Here is a 19100-nt window from a genome sequence, read left to right as displayed (position 1 = left end):
TGGCGAGAAATCGATCGCAGCGCCGTTGGGCCGGCACTGCTTGGGGACCCAGCACACCCTCCGCAGCCGCTGGCCTGGGTGCTAAGCCCCTCATTGCCCGGCTGGCCGGCGGCTCTGAGTGAGGGGCCCGCCGAGCCCACACCCACCCGGAACTCGCGCTAGCCCGCAAGCACCGCGCGCAGCCCCGGTTTCCGCCCGCGCCTCTCCCTCCACACTTCCCCGCAAGCTGAGGGAGCTGGCTCCGGCCTTGGCCAGCCCAGGAAGGGGCTCCCTTAGTGCAGCGGGGGGCTGAAGGGCTCAAGTGCCCCCAAAGTGGGAGCCCAGCCAGAGGAGGCGCCGAGAGGGAGTGAGGGCTGTGACGGCTGCCAGCACGCTGTCACCTCTCAAAAGGATACTAGAGTCTGGGAAGGGTAGGAGTTTTCTTTGCCTGCTGCCCAGATGGAGCAGATTTATCAAGACGGGAACTGCAATAGAAAAAGAGTTTAATTCACGCAGAGCTGGCTGTCTGGGAGACTGGCGTTTTATTACTCAAATCAGCCTCCCTGAAATTTCAGAGTCTAGGGTTTTCCAAGAATAGTTTGGCAGGCACGGGGAATGGGTGCTGGTGATTGGGTGGGGATGCAGTCACAGAGGTGTGGAAAACGGTCTTTGTGTGCTGAGCCCGCTTTTAGGTGGGGGCCACAGGACAGCTGAGTCAAGAGTCGGAGGCCCCCCTGGGAGGAGTCATTAGGTCGTCAGAAGTGTGAAAGCCTGAAAAGACATCTGAAAAGTGCAGCTGCTGTAGAAAATGGGATGGAGGTTTCTCAGAAAATTAAAAGCAGAATTACCGTATGATCCAGCAATTCCACTTCTAGGTATATACTCAAAAGAATTAAAAACAAAGTATCTGGAGGTCGGGCGCAGTGTGTCACGCGTGTAATCCCAACACTTGGGAGGCTGAGGCAGGTGGATCACCTGAGGTCAGGAGTTGGAGACCAACCTGGCCAATGTGGCGAAACCCCATCTCTACTAAAAATACAAAAATTAGCCAGACGCGGTGTTGCGTGCCTGTAATCCCAGCTACTTGGGAGGCTGAGGCAGGAGAATCGCTTGAACCCGGGAGGTGGAGGTTGCAGTGGGCCGAGGTTGCACCACTATATTCCAGCTTAGGCAGCAGAGTGAGACTCCGTCTCAAAAAAAAAAAAAAAAAAGTAGGTAGACAAGAAACAGCCCTGAGTAGTGCTAAACTGAAGTTTCCCATTCTTCGGGAGAAGTGAATTCCATTTCAGTTTATACCAGAGGTCACACACTTCCATGCTTATCAGGGGCAGGCAGGAAAAATGGATGAGTCAGCTGACTTATACCAGTTGGTTTTGGTATAAGTCATCCTTTCCTGGCCACTTCTGTTAAACTTGGAGGAAAATAGACAATAGGGTTGAGGGGATTTTAGAGTCACTGTTAGTGTTTTCTGGACAATTTATGACTTTGAAGACAGTCGTGGCCAGTACACAAGAAGAGCATTTTTGGCATAGATTTTTACTCACAGGTCTGTGTTTTTCAACTCTTTATTGCTCCTCCAGGGAACGTTTAGTAATGTCTAGAGACATTTGCGGTTGTCACGAGTGGACGGGATGGGGGGCGATAGTGGCTTCTGGTTGATAGTAGCCACGGATGCTGCTGAACAGTCCACAGTGCACAGCACCGCCCCACAACAAAGAATTACATAACCCAAACGTCAGTGGTGCCAAGGCTGAGGAACCCTGCCTTAGGTAGATGAGACTGTCATCTTCAAATTTTTGGTTCAAGTATTCCTTCAAAATTTTATAAAACTATTTATTCTTCTACATACTTTTAATTGACATCAAAAATTTTTAATCATAAGTTTGTTAATTTTAAAAGATGTAATTTCAGCCGGGCACAGTGGCTCACGCCTGTAATCCCAGCACTTTGCACTTTGGGAGGCCAAGTTGGGTGGATCACCAGGCCACGAGATCAAGACCATCCTGGCCAACATGGTGAAACCCCGTCCCTACTAAAAAAACAAAACAAAACAAAACAAAACAAAAAAACAAAAAAAAATTAGCCGGGCGTGGTGGCGGGTGCCTATAGTCCCAGCTACTTGGAAGGCTGAGGCAGGAGAATTGCTTAAATGGGGGAGGCGGAGGTTGCAGTGAGCCGAGATCATGCCACTGCACTCCAGCCTAGCGACAGAGCAAGACTCCATCTCAAAACAAAACAAAACAAAACAAAAAAATCCCGTGTAATTTCTAGCTGATTTCAAGCCAAATTGTTTTCAAAACTAATACCATGACTCCTTGGGGTACACCCCCATTTGCTTAAAAAACACGTGAAAAAATTCTACTTTTAGAGTTGAAATGTATTGTTCATTTTTGTCCTTGACCTTCTATTTTCACATCCTGAAACCAGCTTTGCAAAAATTATAACAGACAGTTATGACAGTGAAAGAGATCTGACCTAACCAACTCCATGTTGCTTCTAACCTCCAAGCTGTCCTTGTTCATTCCTGGGCAGAGATGAACTAACTTTGGGAGGAGCTCAGTTTATAGTTTAACTTTGAAACAAAGATGATAACGGGCTGGGCACGGTGGCTCAGGCTTGTAATCTCAGCACTGTGTGAAGCCGAGGTGGATGGAGCACTTGAGGTCATGAGTTCAAGACTAGCCTGGCCAATATGGTGAAACTCTGTCTTTACTAACAATACAAAATTAGCCGGACGTGGTGGTGGGTGACTGTAATCCCAGCTACTCAGGAGACTAAGGGAGGAGAATCACTGGAACCTGGGAGGTGGAGGTTGCAGTGAGCTGAGATCCTGCCACTGCACTCCAGCCTGGGTGACAGAGTGACTCTGTCTCAAAAAAAACAAAAAACAAAGATAATGACAGCCATTTCCAGAAACAAACCGCCTTCCCACCCAGATCAATAAACTGCCTTATAATAATAAAACTCCAGTAATATTAAAACTCCAATCTCCCATTCAGCTGCTCTGCATGAATTGGACTCTTTATTGCAATTCCTCTGCCTTGATAGATCAGCTCTATCTGGGCAGCAGGCAAAATGAACCCATCGAGTGGTTACAATCCCCCTCAGGAATTTATCCTGGGGTGGTTCATTTCCAGCTTTATGAAATAAATTGCACTGGGATAAGAGGCTTTTCCTGATCATCCTATCACACTTCTCTGCCATAAAAATCCCATAATTGGCCAGGCGCCGTGGCTCATGCCTGCAATCCCAGCACTTTGGGAGACTGAGGCAGGTGGATCACCTGAGGTCAGGAGTTTGAGACCAGCCTGACCAATATGGTAAAACCCCGTCTCTACTAAAAATACACAAATTAGCTGGGCATGGTGGTGGGCGCCTGTAATCCCAGCTACTTGAGAGGCTGAGGCAGAAGAATTGCCTGAACCCAGGAGGTGGAGGTTGCAGGGAGCCAAGACTGCGCCACTGCACTCCAGCCTGGGCAACCGAGAGAGACTCCATCTCAAAAAAAAAAAAAAATCCTATAAATTGAAATTAATGTTTCATTATTTCCTGTGACTGTAATGATCTAATTGTTAAAAACTTTTCTGGGGGGTCGATAATAGTTACAACTTTTATTAGACACAACTGATCAAAACGACTTAAGTAAATTACAGATATACATAATTATTAAACATCGAAAGTAAAATTTCTTTAAGAGGCACCTTTTATTGGGTGCATCTTGGGCTGGATTATACTCGGGTGCTTGATGCAGAACAAGTGCATTTCTTGCTCACACTACTGGTCCACCCAACGAGATGCTTTGCTCATCAGGGTTACTCTGGGACCCAGGCTTCTGCAGGCTTCCTCTCAATGTCTGCACCCATGATCGCTGAGGCAGGAGAAAGGGAAGGTGGCTGCCTGGAAATGATACATGTCGCCTCCATTTATACCTCATTAGCCAGTCCCAGGGCCAAATCTAACTTCAAAGAGAGCTGGGGAAAAGCAAACCTTTCATATGGTCAAAAAGGAAGAACTGGAATTCAGGCGAAGCCCTGCATAGATAAATGGGGCTTCCCTCCCATTTCCCTTCTAATTCATGTATTCATGAATGAATGTATATACTTTTTGAGGCAGGGTCTCACTCTGCTGTTCTGGCTGGAGTGCAGTGGCACAATCACAGTACACTGCAGCCTTAACTGAGCCCCCGGCTCAAGTCATCCTCCCACCTCAGCACCTTGAGTAGCTGGGACTGCAGGCGTTCGTCACCATGCCTGGCTAATTTTTGTATATTTTTTGTAGAGATGGTGTTTTGCCATGTTGCCCAGGCTTGTTTCAAACTCCTGGGCTCAAGTGATCTGCCTGCCTCAGCCTCCCAAAGTGCTGGGATTATAGGTGTGAGCCACTGCACCCCACCTGAATGAGTATTATTTATTGCTAGGATGAGACAGAGTTCAGAAGTGATTTTATTCCTATTACTGTGTTTGTCTTTATAGATGGAAGTTGTGAGAAACTTCGGTCGCAAAGAGGAATGTCATTCAAGGGCCAGGCGTGATGGCTTATGAGTAATCCCAGAACTTTGGAAGACCAAGTGCTAGAAGATCGCTGGAGCCCAGGAGTTTGAGACTAGCTTGGGTAACATAACAAGAAGCCATATCTACAAAAAATTTTAAAAATTAGCCAGGTGTGTTTGTGTGCAACTGTAGCCCCAGCTACCCAGGAGGCTGAGGCTGAAGGATCTATCCCTTGAATCCAAAAGTCCAAAGCTGCAGTGAACTATGTTTGTGCCACTACGCTCTAGCCTGGTCTACAAAGTGAGACCGTGTCTCTAAACAAACAAACAAACAAACTCCAGAGAAATGTTCCTCAATTCTTTGAACTCTTTCTGAATTATATGTTAAAAGTCTAATGGTGATCTGTCTATAACAAGCATTAACTTACAATGATCTACCAGCTAACACCTTGATCATGTCCTCTTTTTCATTGAAAGCAAAAATTTAGAAATCCAAGTTTCTAAATGATTTGTACCCAATGGTAAGAAGCATCTCTTTTCCCGATACCCACATGAATATTTCAAAGAGCATCCAGAGATTCTATATGCCAGGGCAATGCAACACCATGAAGATAGGTTGGGCACGAGGGATACCTTTCTTTTGGGAAGCTGGGAACCTTATCTGTGCACTGATAAGAGGGCACGGATGAAAAAAAATTAACTTTCCATCACTGGTATTCTCAGGTCAGTTTCAAAACAGAGAGTGGATGCAAGTTGAACATATTGATAGAAATGGATTCTCTTTTATTATTTATTTATTTATTGAGACGGAGTCTTGCTGTCACCCAGGCTGGAATGCAGTGGCGCGATCTCGGCTCACTGCCAACCTCTGCTGCTGGGTTCAAGCAATTCTCGTGCCTCAGCCTCCGGAGTATCTGGGATTACAGGCGCACAACACCATGCTTGGCTAATTTTTTTGTATTTTTAGTAGAGACAGGGGTTTCTCCATGTTGTCCAGGCTGGCCTCAAACTCCTGACCTCAGGTGATCTGCCTGCCTTGGCCTCTCAAAGCGCTGGGATTACAGGCATGAGCCACTGTGCCCAGCCACCCAGGGGTGCATACACCCCATTGTGAAGCCTGCAGTATTAAAATTTACTACCTGAGCCCATGAGAGGACAGATTTCAGAAATTTCTCTCTCATAGTTCTGGAAAGTTGGAAGTCTGAGATCATGGGTCCAGCTGATTTGATTTCTGGAGAGGGTTCTCTTCCTGGATTCCAGACAGATGCCTTCTTGCTGTGTCCCCACAGAGTAGGGAGAGAGAGAGGAAGAGAGAGTGAGAGAAAGACAGAGAGAGATAAAGAGATAGATAGAGAGAGAGAGAGAAGGAGACAGAGAAATAGAGCTCATGCTAGCTCTCTGGTGTCTCTTAAAAGGGCTAGGCTGGGCATGGTGGCTCACACCTGTAATCCCAGCACTTTGAGAGGCCAAGGAGGGCCGATCACTTGAGGTTAGGAGTTCGACACCAGCCTGGCCAACATGGTGAAACCCCATCTCTACTAAAAATACAAAAATTAGCCAGGTGTGGTGGCACATGTCTGTAATCCTAGCTATTTGCAAGGCTGAGGCAGGAGAATCACTTGAACCTGTGAGGTGGAGGTTGCAGTGAGCTGAGATCACGCCACTGCACTCCAGCCTGGGCAACAGAGCAAGACTCTGTCTCAGAAAACAAACAAAAAACAAAAAATAACAACAACAAAAAGAAGATTAAACAAGATAATGGATGTATATCAGGGGTCCCCAATCCCCGGGCTGTGGACTGGTACCTGTCCATGGCCTGTTAGGAACTGGGCCACACAGCAGGAAGTAAGTAGATGAAGGAGCATTACCACCTGAACTCAGCCTTCTGTCAGGTCAGTGGCAACATTAGATTCTCAGGAGCACAAACCCTATTGTGAACTAGGTTTTGTGCTCCTTATGAGAATCTAATGCCTGATGATCTGTCACTGTCTCCCATCACCCCTAAATGGGACCCTCTAATTGCAGGAAAACAAGCTCAGGGATCCCACTGATTCTACATTATGATCAGTTGTATAGTTATTTCATTATATATTACAATATAATAATAACAGAAATAAAGTGCACAATAAATGTAATGCTCTTGAATCATCCCCAAACCATCCCCCGTTCCTGTCCGTGGAAAAGTCATCTTCCGTGAAACTGGTTCCTGGTGCCAAAAAGGTTGGGGACCACTAATGTCATAGTCTTTATGACTATGCCCAGCACATAGCATTTAATAAATAGAAGCTGTAATATAATAATATAGCATTGTTATTATTTTATATGAAAATAAACTCAGATGTATGAATGAGTATTGTGAAAATGCGCATACGTGTTAAAAAAAAAACAGGGACTTCATTCAGGTTCAATGGTCCCCATCTTGGGCTTCTTCCACCGAGACCCCTGGAAGAAGCAGCGTTTGCCATCCTTGGGGAAGCTCTAGTATAAGCCTTTTCCTTATGTTAAAATGCCAAAGCCTCTGTGAAAAGTAAGGATATTTATTTAGTGTGTCTCTGATCTTTACCCGAGCTGAAATTTTGTCGGACACAGAAGAGAGAAAGCAAGCATGCAGGTTCTGTGAGCTGGGGTGGGGATTGGGGAACCCATGGGTAGAGAAGGCAATTTGCAGCATGAAATAGAGAAACTCCAAGACTTACACCCCATTTTTCCCTTTTCTCAGTTTGACCAAGGGTCTTGTCTCTACCTCTGTGTTCTCTCACTTCTTTTGTTGCATTAGTCAAATGCTGTGTCCTTTAAATCCACGGCATTTCTTCCTCCCTTGTTGCCCTGGAAACGGCTTCTGTTATCCAGCCAGAGAGTTTTATTGACTTCTCTGCCTTCTTTCAACCCCTCCTTAAAAACAAGCACAGTGTCATCAAATGAAATTCTTGTGTTTTAAGAAGTCTTCCTTGAAAAACTTGAACACTTACAAATAAGCATATTTACTCGCTTTCCCTTTAGTAATGAAACAACTCTTTTTTTGTTGCACATTGCTTCCTCTATAATCAAATTTAAGACTGCTTTTACTTTTTTTGTAGCATGTAGTACTATATTTGATTGAATGTATTTGTTTAATACATTTACGTTAATGTTAAAACACATTCTGGCATCTGTCCTGCCTCTGGTGGATAGTTCCATACAGAGATTTTTTTTTTTTTTTTTTTTTTTTGAGACAAGGTCTTGCTCTGTTGTCCAGGCTGGACTGCAGTAGTGCAATCACAGCTTACTGCAGCCTTGGACTCCTGGGCTCAAGGGATCCTCTGAAGTTAGCCTCTTGAGTACCTGGAACTACAGGTGCATGCCACCATGCCCAGCTAATTTGTTAATTTTTGGGGGGTTGGAGGGAAAGGATCTCACTCCATTGCCCAGGCTGGAGTGCAGTGCACAATTACAGCTCACTGCAACCTCAAACTTCCAGACTTAAACGATCCTCCTGCCTCAGCCTCCCTAGTAGCTGGGACTACAGACATATGCCCCCTGCCTGGCAATTTTTTGTACTTTTGGTAGAGACAAGGTTTTGCCATGTAGCAGCCCAGGCTGGTCTTGAACTCCTGGGCTCAAGCAATCCTCCCACTTCAGCACCTCCCAAAGTGCTGGGATTACAGGCATGAGCCAGCACGGGTGGCCTGAGAGATGTAATGCAAAACCCTGACTACACACAGCGCTGCCATATCAAAGAAGGAATTCCATGTTTTAGGTGGCGAGTTACTCATTTAAAGTAATGTTTCACATAATAGAATTCTGGTACAGTGAAGCCTAACATTAGACCCAACATACAATAACCTGAGCTTTGAAATGTCTTAGAATAACGATATTTCACATTTGGAAGAATTCTCAGAGATCACTGAAGCCTTCAGTTCTTAGGGATAATTAATTTAATCAAGAGAGGAAACAATTTCAACAACAAAAAGCTACTTCCTATCTTAAAAAGGAAATAGAAAATTATGCTAACAACTGATTGATAAAAACGGATGTGCACATATCTCTATTTCTAATATTAGTATTACTAAGTCTACCTGCACACAAAAGTTCTGGGATCTGTGAGTACCAGTGGCAGTGCCCTCCCCTCCCTGTCATGAAGATGCTCCCAACTTGTTCTCTTTAGTGCTTCTGTAATCAGTGGAAAGGGGGTAAAATAAATGCTTCTTCATGTCCCCACCCTCCAGGAGGCATGGACGTCCTCCCCTCTATTCAGGAGAGATACTTGTCCCCAGGGCTGGGCTGGAGCAGTGAGCTGATGTGTGGACACACATGGAAGCTTGTCCTTTTGAGGCTCTTCCTTCCCACTTCTCTCTAGACCTCCTACCTCTACCTATCCCGGCCCTTTTTCTCATTTGAGTAATTCACCTCTCTATCTCCTCTTTCTCCTTTCCCCAGCCCTGGTATTTCCTAGATTCATGGACAGCAAAAGCATGTTCCATGGGCTGATTCTCATCTTTCTCACCCTTAGTTCGACTAGTTCTTTGACTTTTTTTTTTTTTTTTTTTTTTTTTTAGACAGAGTCTCTTTCTGTTGCCCAGGCTGGAGTGCATCCAGTGGCACAATCTCAGCTCACTGCAACCTCTGCCTCCTGGGTTCAAGCGATTCTCATGCCTCAGCCTCCCAACAGGGGTGCGCCACCACGTCCAGCTATTTATTTTTCGTATTTTTAGTAGAGATGTGGTTTGACATATTGGCCAGGCTAATCTTGAGCTCCTGGCCCAAGCAACTCACCAGCCTCGGCCTCTCAAAGTGCTGGGATTGAGCCACTGCACCTGTCCTGAATCTTGGTTTTTATTTAGGAGTGGGCTAAGGGAGGGTACCCTGGGGTTAATTAAGTAAATACACACAAATCCCCAAAAGATATTATTTCAAAATATAACTCTCCTAAAAGAGTTTTTATAAGTTAGATCATTTTATTTATTATTTATTTATTTATTTGAGATGAAGTCTCGCTCTGTTGCCAGGCTGGAGTGCAGTGGTGCAATCTTGGCTCACTGCAACCTCTGCCTCCCAGGTTCAAGCGATTCTCCTGCCTCAGCCTCCTGAGTAGCTGGGACTACAGGTTCACGCCACCACACCTGGCTAATTTTTGTATTTTTAGTAGAGATGGTGTTTCACTAAGTTGGCCAGGCTGGTCTCAAAGTCCCGACCTCAGGTGATCCGCCCGTGTTGGCCTCCCAAAGTGCTGGGATTATAGGCATGAGCCACCGCGCCTGGCCAAATTAGATCATTTTAGAGTTGAAAAAGCTTAGAAATTATTAGTCCAATTCTTTCATTTGTTAATGGGAAAACTGAGGTCAGAGATGTTAAAGGACTTGCCCGAAGTCACCTAGTTAGTGGCAGAGGCTGTGTCACGGAGTCCATATCTCCAAGCTTTCAGGCCAGCATTATTTCCTAAGCATTACACTGTCTCTTATGTCAGGACTCAATTATTACATTAAAAGTTCCCAATCAACTGTAATTTATACAGGCTTTTAGAATACTTATAAAAACTGTATAGTCTTAATACATATGTCAAAAGAACTTGAATAGTCTAAATTAAGCCCCACATTTTTCAAGGAATTTGGAAGGGAATATTTCTTGCTCATTCCAGATAGTTGGTTACTTGTCACCAAATTGAAGACGTGGCTTAGCAGAGATGGTTGCTCTAGGTTACTGTGTAATAAAGCAATAAATCACTAACTAATCAAATTATGTCACTTCTGGATGAAAAACTGCTACCAGAACTCAATTTTGAGGGGGGCAGACTGGCAAGAAATGAGAAGGATTCTTATCCATAGCACTCAATGAAAGTGGATCCGTTCTCATTATTTCTTCCTGGCCTTAGAAGTCAGCAGCTTATTTTAATTCACTTAAACCTTCATGTGTCACATCCTGTCTGGACCTCAGGGTTTCTGGAACAAACGGATAATAGGATTCAAATAGCCAGGCTTTCGGTAGGCCAGTCATTATCTTTGAAATTTGGTCCTCTGCTCTGGAATAAGGATGCTGTGGTGTAGTGTGCTGTGTTTACCACTAGAGGGCACCTTTCCCCTTGCTTTGGAATCGAGTTTTTCAGAAACTGGAGTTTGCAATCCTCTGTATCTGTCCCTGTGTCCACATGTTAGTAAATTTTTGGTGGCTCAAATGAAATGCTCTTCCTGTACAACAATGGCACTCTGCAATCCTTAACAGATGTGATTGCTGATGGGGATAGTTACAATTCATTCTAGTCAATTAAGAGGAAATTGATGAGGGTGTTACTGCCCGGGGTGAGCAGAAAGAAGTCTAAATGTTTGGATTGGAAAAGGACTAAGAAGAGCTAGTACCCTACGCTTTGGTTGTCTGCTTTAGAAGGAAAGCATTCAGAATAATAATATGATTTAACAAGACAAATAGGGCAGACATATAGGATAAGCCTCATCCTACACAGGTGTGTAGCTAGCAGCCACCTGGTACATTCAAATTCTACTGAGGAAGAAAGGTAGACAAATACTGGGTTTAAAATATCTATCTGGCCAGATGCAGTAACTCAGACCTGTAATTCCAACACTTTGGGATGCCAAGGTGGGCGGATCACTCGAGCCCAGGAGTTCAAGACCAGCCTCGACAACCTGGCGAGACTTCATCTCTACAAAAAGTACAAAAATTAGCCAGGTGTAGTGGCACACACCTGTAGTCTCCACTCTTTGGGAGGCCGAAGCAGGAGGATTGCTGGAGCATGGGAGGTGGAGGCTGCAGTGAAATGTGTCACATCACTGCACTCCTGAGGCACTGGGCAGGGCTCAGCAGCTTGTTACAATGTTTATTTTAATTAGATTCTAGCAATTGCAGCCTGTGCAGTGTAGATGTCCTAGGGCTGCCATTGTCTGCCATTCAGGGAACTTGGAATTGGAGCTCTTTGCAGAGATCCTGTGGGCATTAGGGAGAGGAGAAGAGGGGATGGAGTTATGTTTGAAAGTATGAGGAGCCAGTGGAAAAGCTAGATTCTTGACTATGCCTGATTGGCCAATGACATGGCCACAGTTTGGTAACTGGCTGTGCAGATCCGGATTCTGGGTAGCAACAGTCCTGTACATCTGGCAACACTATGGCGTGTCTCTGTGGCAGCTTATTTTGAGCGTCACGGCTATTACCCAGAGTCAGGAGTAATGTCTTTCATTCTGAGACATCTAAACCCCCAACCACAGGCATGTTTTCTTCCAGGGCAGAGGGCAAATGCAATTACATCTGTGACCAATTTGCACAGCTGGGAGCTCAGCCTCCTGACAGAAACACTTATTTGAGATTCAAGTCTCTAGGGAGCTGGGTCACCAGACAGGAAGTAAGGTCCAGCAAGCATGTGTTGTCTACTATGTGAATGCCTGTTAGGCTGCACCAGGAGAACAAAACAAAACAACACAAAATGTCAACTTAAGCTTTTAGAAGCAAAAAATCAGCCTTTTCTGTCTACAAACCAGGTTTCTCAGGGCATAGAGGAAAATAAGAATATCCAAATAAGACAGTTGCCATTGACCCCAGTACAAACACAGCATGCACATGGGACATGGAACTCGTGGAAGGGGCAGCTGCCTGGGAGTCAAAGTCCTGGTTTCCAGTTGTGGTTCTACCACTGTGAACTGTGGCATCCTGGGCAAGTCACTTTGCTCAGGCTTTTTTTTTTTTTCAGAATTTTTGTGTCATTCTTGCTCGGAGGCCATGGTAGTCTTCTCCGTATCACTCCGATTTTAGTATATGTGCTGCTAAAGCACTTTTTTCTTGCTTGCTTGCTTGCTTTTTTTTTTTTTTTTTTTTTGAGACAGGGTCTCACTCTGTCACCCAGACTGGAGCACAGTGGTGCGATCACGGCTCACTGCAGCTTTGACCTCCTGGGCTCATGCAATCCTTCCATCAGCCTCCCCAGTAGCTGGAACTACAGGCCTTTTCCGGAGCTGGAAGATAAAGAAAACCAACATGAAAGCACTGAATAGACAAATCCAGAGCCCAGCCTAATGACTCTATTTAGTATTTACCCATAGGACAATGTCTCTGGATTTTATTTATATTGTCTTCCAATGGCTTTATTGAGACATAATTCACATATCATACAATTCACCAATTTAGAGTGTACAAGTCAATGGCTTTTAGTGTATTCATAGAGTTGTGCAGCCATCATCACACCTATTTTGAAACATTTTTATAACCCAAAAAAACCTGCCACGCTCCTTATTTATTAGCCATCACTCCTCAGGGCCTTCCCTGATTCCTTCCAGCCTTAGGCAACCAATGATCTACTCTCTGTTTCTACAGATTTGCCTATTCTGGACATTTCTTATAAATGGAATAATACAATATGTTGTCTTTAGTGACTGGCTTCCTTCACTTAGTGACTGATTTCCTTCACTTAGCAAAATCTTTTCAAAGTTCATCCATATCGTAGCATGTATCAGTACTTTGTTTCTTTTTACTTCCAAAAAGTATACAATTATATGGAAATACCATACTGTGTTTATTCATTTGTCCATTGATGGACATTTGGGCCGTTTCTACCTTTTAGCTCTTACGAACTATATTCTGCGAACACTGGTGGACGAGTTTATGTGTGAACATATGTTTTCATTTCTTTTGGGTATATATACCTAAGAATAGAGTTGCTGGCTCATCAGTAACTTTGTGTTTAACCTTTCGCGTAACTGCCAGACTGCTTTCCAAGGCAGCTGCACCACTTTATTTTATTAAAAAAAATATTTTTATTTTAGATTCAGGGAGTACATGTACAGATTTGTTACATGTATATATTGCATGATGCTGATTTGGGTTTCTACTGAACCCATCACCTAAATACTGAACATAGTACCTAACAGGTAGTTTTTCAATCCTTGCCTCCCATCCTCATTCACCACTTTGGAGTTCCCAGTGCCTATTGTTCCCATCTTTATGTCCATGTGTACCCAATGTTTAGCTCTGACTTATAAGTGAGAACATGTAGTATTTGGTTTTCTGTTTCTGTGTTTAATTCACTTAGAATAATAGCTTCCAGCTGCATCCATGTTGCTGCAAAGGACATGATCTCATTCTTTTTTATGGCTATATAGTATTCCATGGAGGTGCACAATTAATTATATATTCCAATGAGCAGTGTACAAGAGTTCTAATTTTGCCACTTCCTTGTCAATACTTGTTATTTTCTGTTTCATAAAAATTTTAGCCCTCTTAATGGGTGTGAGATGACATTTAATTATGGTTTTGATTTGCATTCCCTGATGACTAATGATGTTGAGCATCTTTTCATGCACTTATTGGCCATGCACTTATCTTCCTTAGAGAAATGTCTGTTTAGATTTTTGCCCATTTTTTAGTTATTTGGTGTTTTGGTGTTCAGCTGTGATACGTGTAATATTATTTGCACATTTTTTCTCTTATTCATTGTAGGCTTGTCTCTTCATTTTCTTGATGGTGTCTTTGGAAGGACAAAAGTTTTTTAGCTGAATTGTGCGCAATTAATCTATTTTTTTCTTTAATTGCTCATGCTTTTGGTGTCATATCCAAGAAACCATTGTCAAATCCAAGGTCACGAACATTTACACCCCTGTTTTCTTCTAAGAGTTTTATTGGATTAACTCTTACGTTTTGGTCTTTTCTCTATTCTGAATTTGTACACAGTGTAAGACGGGTCCAACTTCATTTTTTTTTACATGTGTATATCCAGTTGTCCCAGGATCATTTGTTGAAAAGACTATTCTTTCTCCACTGAATGGTCTTGACACCCTTGTTGAAAGTCAATTAACTGTAAATGTGAAAGTTTATTTCTGGACTCTCCATTCTACTACACTGATCTATACATCTACCCTATGCCAGGACCACACTATTTTGATTACTATGGCTTTGTACACATGTTGAAGTTGGAAAGTGTGACTCCTCCAATTTTGTTCTTTGTTGAAGATTATTTTGTTTTTTCTGGGTTTCTTGAATTTTGATACAAATTTTACAATTAACTTGTCAATTTCTGCAAAGAAATCAGCTGGGATTTTGATAAGAATTGCATTGAATCTATTGAATAACTCGAGGGTGTATTGCCATTTTAACAACAATAAGTCTTTTTTTTTTTCTTTTTTTTTTTTTGATTCAGAGTCTTGCTCTGTCATCCAGGCTGGAGTGCAGTGGCACAATCTTGGCTCACAGCAACCTCGGCCTCCTGGGTTCAAGCGATTCTCCTGCCTCAGCCTCCTGAGTAGCTGGGATTACAGGCACCCACCACCACACCCAGCTAATTTTTTGTATTTTTAGTAGAGACGGGGTTTCACCATGTTGGCCAGCATGGTCTCGAACTCCTGACCTCAGGTGATCCACCCGCCTCGGCCTCCCAAAGTCCTGGGATTACAGGCATGAGCACTGAGCCTGTGTATTGATCTTTTATCCTAAAACCTTGCTTAAAAATTTATTCACTTGAGCAGTTTTTAAATGAATTCCTTAAGTTTTATTTTTTCTTGTTAATTTTTTCTTTTTAAAATGAGATGAGGTCTTCTTATGTTGCCCAGGCTGGTCTTGAACTCCTGAGCTCAAGCGATCCATCCACCTTGGTGCTGGGATTATAGGAGTGACACACCTCGCCCGGCCCCCTTAGGGTTTTTTAATATCCAAGATTATGTCATCTGAAAGTAGAGAGAGTTTAACTTCCTCCTTTCCAATATAGATTCCTTTTTATTTCATTCTTGCCTAATTGCCCTGGGGAAGGCCTAGATTTGTATCTCAGCTGTCTATGGAACTGAATATCTGTTATCAGCCCTCACTAAAGTTTGAATTAGGTGCTTCAGCTCTTTTAACCAGGCAGCTAATGTTTAACATTCATCCCCCAATGTACATCGAGGGAAACATACTACCCAGTGTGTATTTCCATAGAGCAATACAGCTCTTAGGCACTGGGGATGAATCAGGAGTGTGCTTGGGTAGGTCACAGCACTGTTTCCAGATGGAGCGTTAGGATGGCAGGAAAGGATGAGAAGCAGCAGAGCTTTAGACAAGGAATCTTTTCTGCCAGAGTTAATGCCTTTCAGGGCCTCTGCGACAGATAAGGATGAAAGAGGTCAACAAGGAAGATGGAGAATCACATACAGACAGAACTGCAGCTGTGACCTGGACAAACCACCCAGCTCCCTCCACCCTCCACACTGCCCACTGCAGAGTGAGTTGGAAAAGAAGAGAAAGTCGGGGCCAGGCGCTGTGGCTCATGCCTGTAATCCCAGCACTTTGGGAGGCCGAGGCAGGCGGATCACGAGGTCAGGAGTTCGAGACAAGCCTGACTAATATGGTGAAACCCCATCTCTACTACAAATACAAAAAGTTAGCTGGGCGTGGTGGTGCGTGCCTGTAATCCCAGCTACTTGGGAGGCCGAGGCAGGCAGATCACAAGGTCAAGAGTTCGAGACAAGCCTAACTAATATGGTGAAACCCCATCTCTACTACAAATACAAAAAGTTAGCTGGGCGTGGTGGTGCGTGCCTGTAATCCCAGCTACTTGGGAGGCTGAGGCAGGATAATTGCTTGAACCCGGAGGTGGGGGTTGCAGTGAGGCGAGATGGCGCCACTGCACTCCAGCCTGGGCTACAGAGCAAGACTCAGTCTCACACACACAAAAAAAAAAAGAGAAGAGAAAGTCGGCCAGTTTTTCAGTCTATTGATGAAGTAAGCTGTTTTCTTTTCAGACTTGGAGTGAGCAAATTCTGTAACCACCCTAATTAATGAGGAAAGCTCCATGTCAGGCATGCTTTCTTGGTGCTTTCAAGCACTCTGTGCCTGTAGCCCTTCTCTGACCAGCCTGGATAGGCAAGACATCCAACATGATTTCTGAGTTTGTACATATTTGGGGTGGCTATTTGCTGTGAGGTGGAAACAGATCCTGCTCCCGCTTTGGGAGCAACGTCAAGACACCCATGACTTCAGAAACAAGATGAAATAAATATCTTGGTTCATGGGCAAACTGCGCAGAGCAGGCTTTGTGTGGGAGCCCCCAATGGTGGAAGATCTATTCAAAGGTTGCCAGAGCCTGAGAATAAACTGGCCCTGACGAGACTTATGGACATGATCCAGTTCCGAGCAAAATCCGTGCCCAACCTCCCTGAAGTGCGCCATTGAGAAAACGGCTTGAAAATAGATTGAATGACATGAGGAGCAACATCGGCGGAATGGCTTTAATGAGCCAAAAAATGTGGTTTCAAATGCCCCTGTCTCCGAGTGCCACTGCCTGCCTTTGCCAGCAGATATAAAATCTGTTCACTGAAGCAAACTTAGAGACATGAAGCGGAGCTTATGCAAATTCCAGGTCAGCATGTCGCACTCGCATTCAAGTTCAGAAAATTCGCTCCACGTGAGGAAAGATATGTCCGAGCTGAAGGGGAATTGTTTGTGGTCTTCAATGCAGGGCAGGATTGGGGGCATTGCCGGCAGAAGGAAAACTCTTGCGTCTCCAGCAGGGAGAGTTTATGGCTGGGCCTGCTGTTGACTCCAGGGGAGGGGGATGTTGTTTACTGTACAGTCTGGTCCTAATTATTCAGGGGCCGATTATCCAATTCATGGATTCACTGGCCTAGTGCCTCTCCTCTTTTTAAAGATTTCCAGACTTTTGGTGATGTTACTGCTCAGCTGATGCCAAATGGTTGAAAGAAAGAATGAAAAGAGGATAAAAATAATCTTGCCCCATGTTAGCAATTCCTGTAAACTAGCTGATCAGGGAAAAGGAGCAAACTGCTTGGTTAAAATAGAATCTAGGAATTGTTGGGGATAAGTGGTTTATTTCTTGGTAATCTATACACGGTGTCCTGGGCCCCTATTGCCACAGGGACTTCCGTGGCAGATTTGCTGGTGACGGCTCCATAAGGCAATGCTCACTAAGTGCAGACACTGCAGCAGAGCAGCCAGCTGGGCTCACAGTGAGGCTGCTGACTGCACAGTCAAGCACAGAAGCGGACCCCGACAAAACCTCTGGGCTCTGAGTAGGCTTGGCCTATAGCCGCTTGTGTGTTGTGCAAAAGGATACAAGCTCCATCCAGCTCCTAGACCACCAAAAATCATCACACTTTTCAGTGATGATTTGAGGGCGTCAGTAATAAATGCCCAGAGGAAAGAAGCCAAATACAGAGCTGTGAGAACATTTGGTGAAGCCAGACCTCAAGCAGCCATGGAAATGGGAAATGGACATATTACTGCACGAAAAGGTGTATTAAGCTTTGGGGAGGAAAGTGGGGTGACCTCTTAGAAAGTTAGTGGCAGGAGGATCTTGTGACTTAAAAAAATGTTCCTTTAATGAACATTCCTCCAAATGAATTAATTCTTTCGTATTAATATATTGAAGGCTTAGGACTGATTAATATCATTACTTTGAAGTATAATCTCTTCATTAACTTCTCTCACTTTCCATTATTAGTGAACATTTATATTTTTTACTATACAATGCACGTAATGATTGTGCAGCAATAATTTAAATTTGAAATTAGGATTTTTAACTAGCTTGAACTGAGCTTTCCAGAGATAAGACTTCCCTACCCCATTGTACTTGTTCTTTCCTCTAAACCCACCACTTAATTCAAAATCAAGGAGTTTCTTATTGCAATTGAAACAGAACAGAAATTATATTTCAGTCTTAAAGTCTTCAATCTTGCTCTTGATATTTTTTCCTTGCTATTAAATTTACAAAAGTTCAAGGCTTTTGGTTTAAATATCCAGTTGAGTTTGACAGAAACACTCGCCAAAGACAAGGCATGATCTAAATTAGAACTGGTCCTATAAGTCTTCTCCACCCCACTTTCAGGATGCTGCAGAAAAACAAATGAACAAACACATACACACCTAGTTTGACCACAATAATAGTTTTTAAATTTGGTCCCAAATGACTTGGAGAATCTATGAAACTTCTTCCCAGAAAAATGTATACAAACACAACAGCACAGATTCCCTAAAGCCATCCTACCCTGATTTTTGTTCCTTAAAGCAAAAACTGATCTGGCCTGATGCAGTGGCTCGTGCTTATAATCCCGGCACTTTGGGAGGCTGACGAAGGTGGATCTCTTAACCTCAGGAGTTCAAGACCAGCTTGGGCATCACGGCAAAACCCCGTCTTCATAAAATATGCAGAAATTAGCCTGGTATGGGCATGCGCTTGCAGTCCCAGCTACTTGGGAGTGATTCTGAGATGGGAGAATGGCTTAACCCCAGAAGGCAGAAGTTGTAGTGAGCTGAGGTGGTACTGAGAGGTGACAGCATGCTGGCAGCCCTCACAGCCCTCCCTCGCTCTTGGCGCCCACTCTGGCCTCGCTTGAAGAGCCCTTCAGCCCACCGCTGCACTGTGGGAACCCCTTCCTGGGATGGCCGAGGTCGCAGCCAGCTCCCTCAGCCTATGGGGAGGTGTGGGGAGAGACGCAAGGGCGGGAACCCGGGCTGCACAAGGCGCTTGCGGGCCAGCTAAAGTTCCGGGTGGGCGGGGGCTTGGCGGGCTCGCGCTGCGAGCAGCCGGCCCTCCCCGCCCCGCCGGGCAGTGAGAGTCTTAGCACCTGGGCCAGCAGCTGCGGGGAGTGCGCCGGGTTCCCCAGCAGTGCTGGCCCGCCGGCGCTGCGCTCGATTTCCCGCTGGGCCTTAGCTGCCTCCCCGCGGGGCAGGGCTC

General features: G+C 44.5%; 1 non-coding gene across 1 annotated transcript; it reads right to left on the bottom strand.

The window, feature by feature from the left end:
- Positions 1-12115: 12115 nt before the first annotated feature.
- Positions 12116-12219, bottom strand: LOC112134008 (U6 spliceosomal RNA). The gene has a single exon (XR_002915600.3). It is a non-coding gene; the product is annotated as a U6 spliceosomal RNA (small nuclear RNA).
- Between the last annotated feature and the right edge of the window lie 6881 nt (positions 12220-19100).

Source organism: Pongo abelii, chromosome 5 (genome assembly GCF_028885655.2).
Source record: "Pongo abelii isolate AG06213 chromosome 5, NHGRI_mPonAbe1-v2.0_pri, whole genome shotgun sequence".
NCBI classification, from domain to species: domain Eukaryota; kingdom Metazoa; phylum Chordata; class Mammalia; order Primates; family Hominidae; genus Pongo; species Pongo abelii.
Note: the sequence above shows the minus strand (reverse complement) of the source record. Positions and strands in the feature narration are given on the sequence as shown.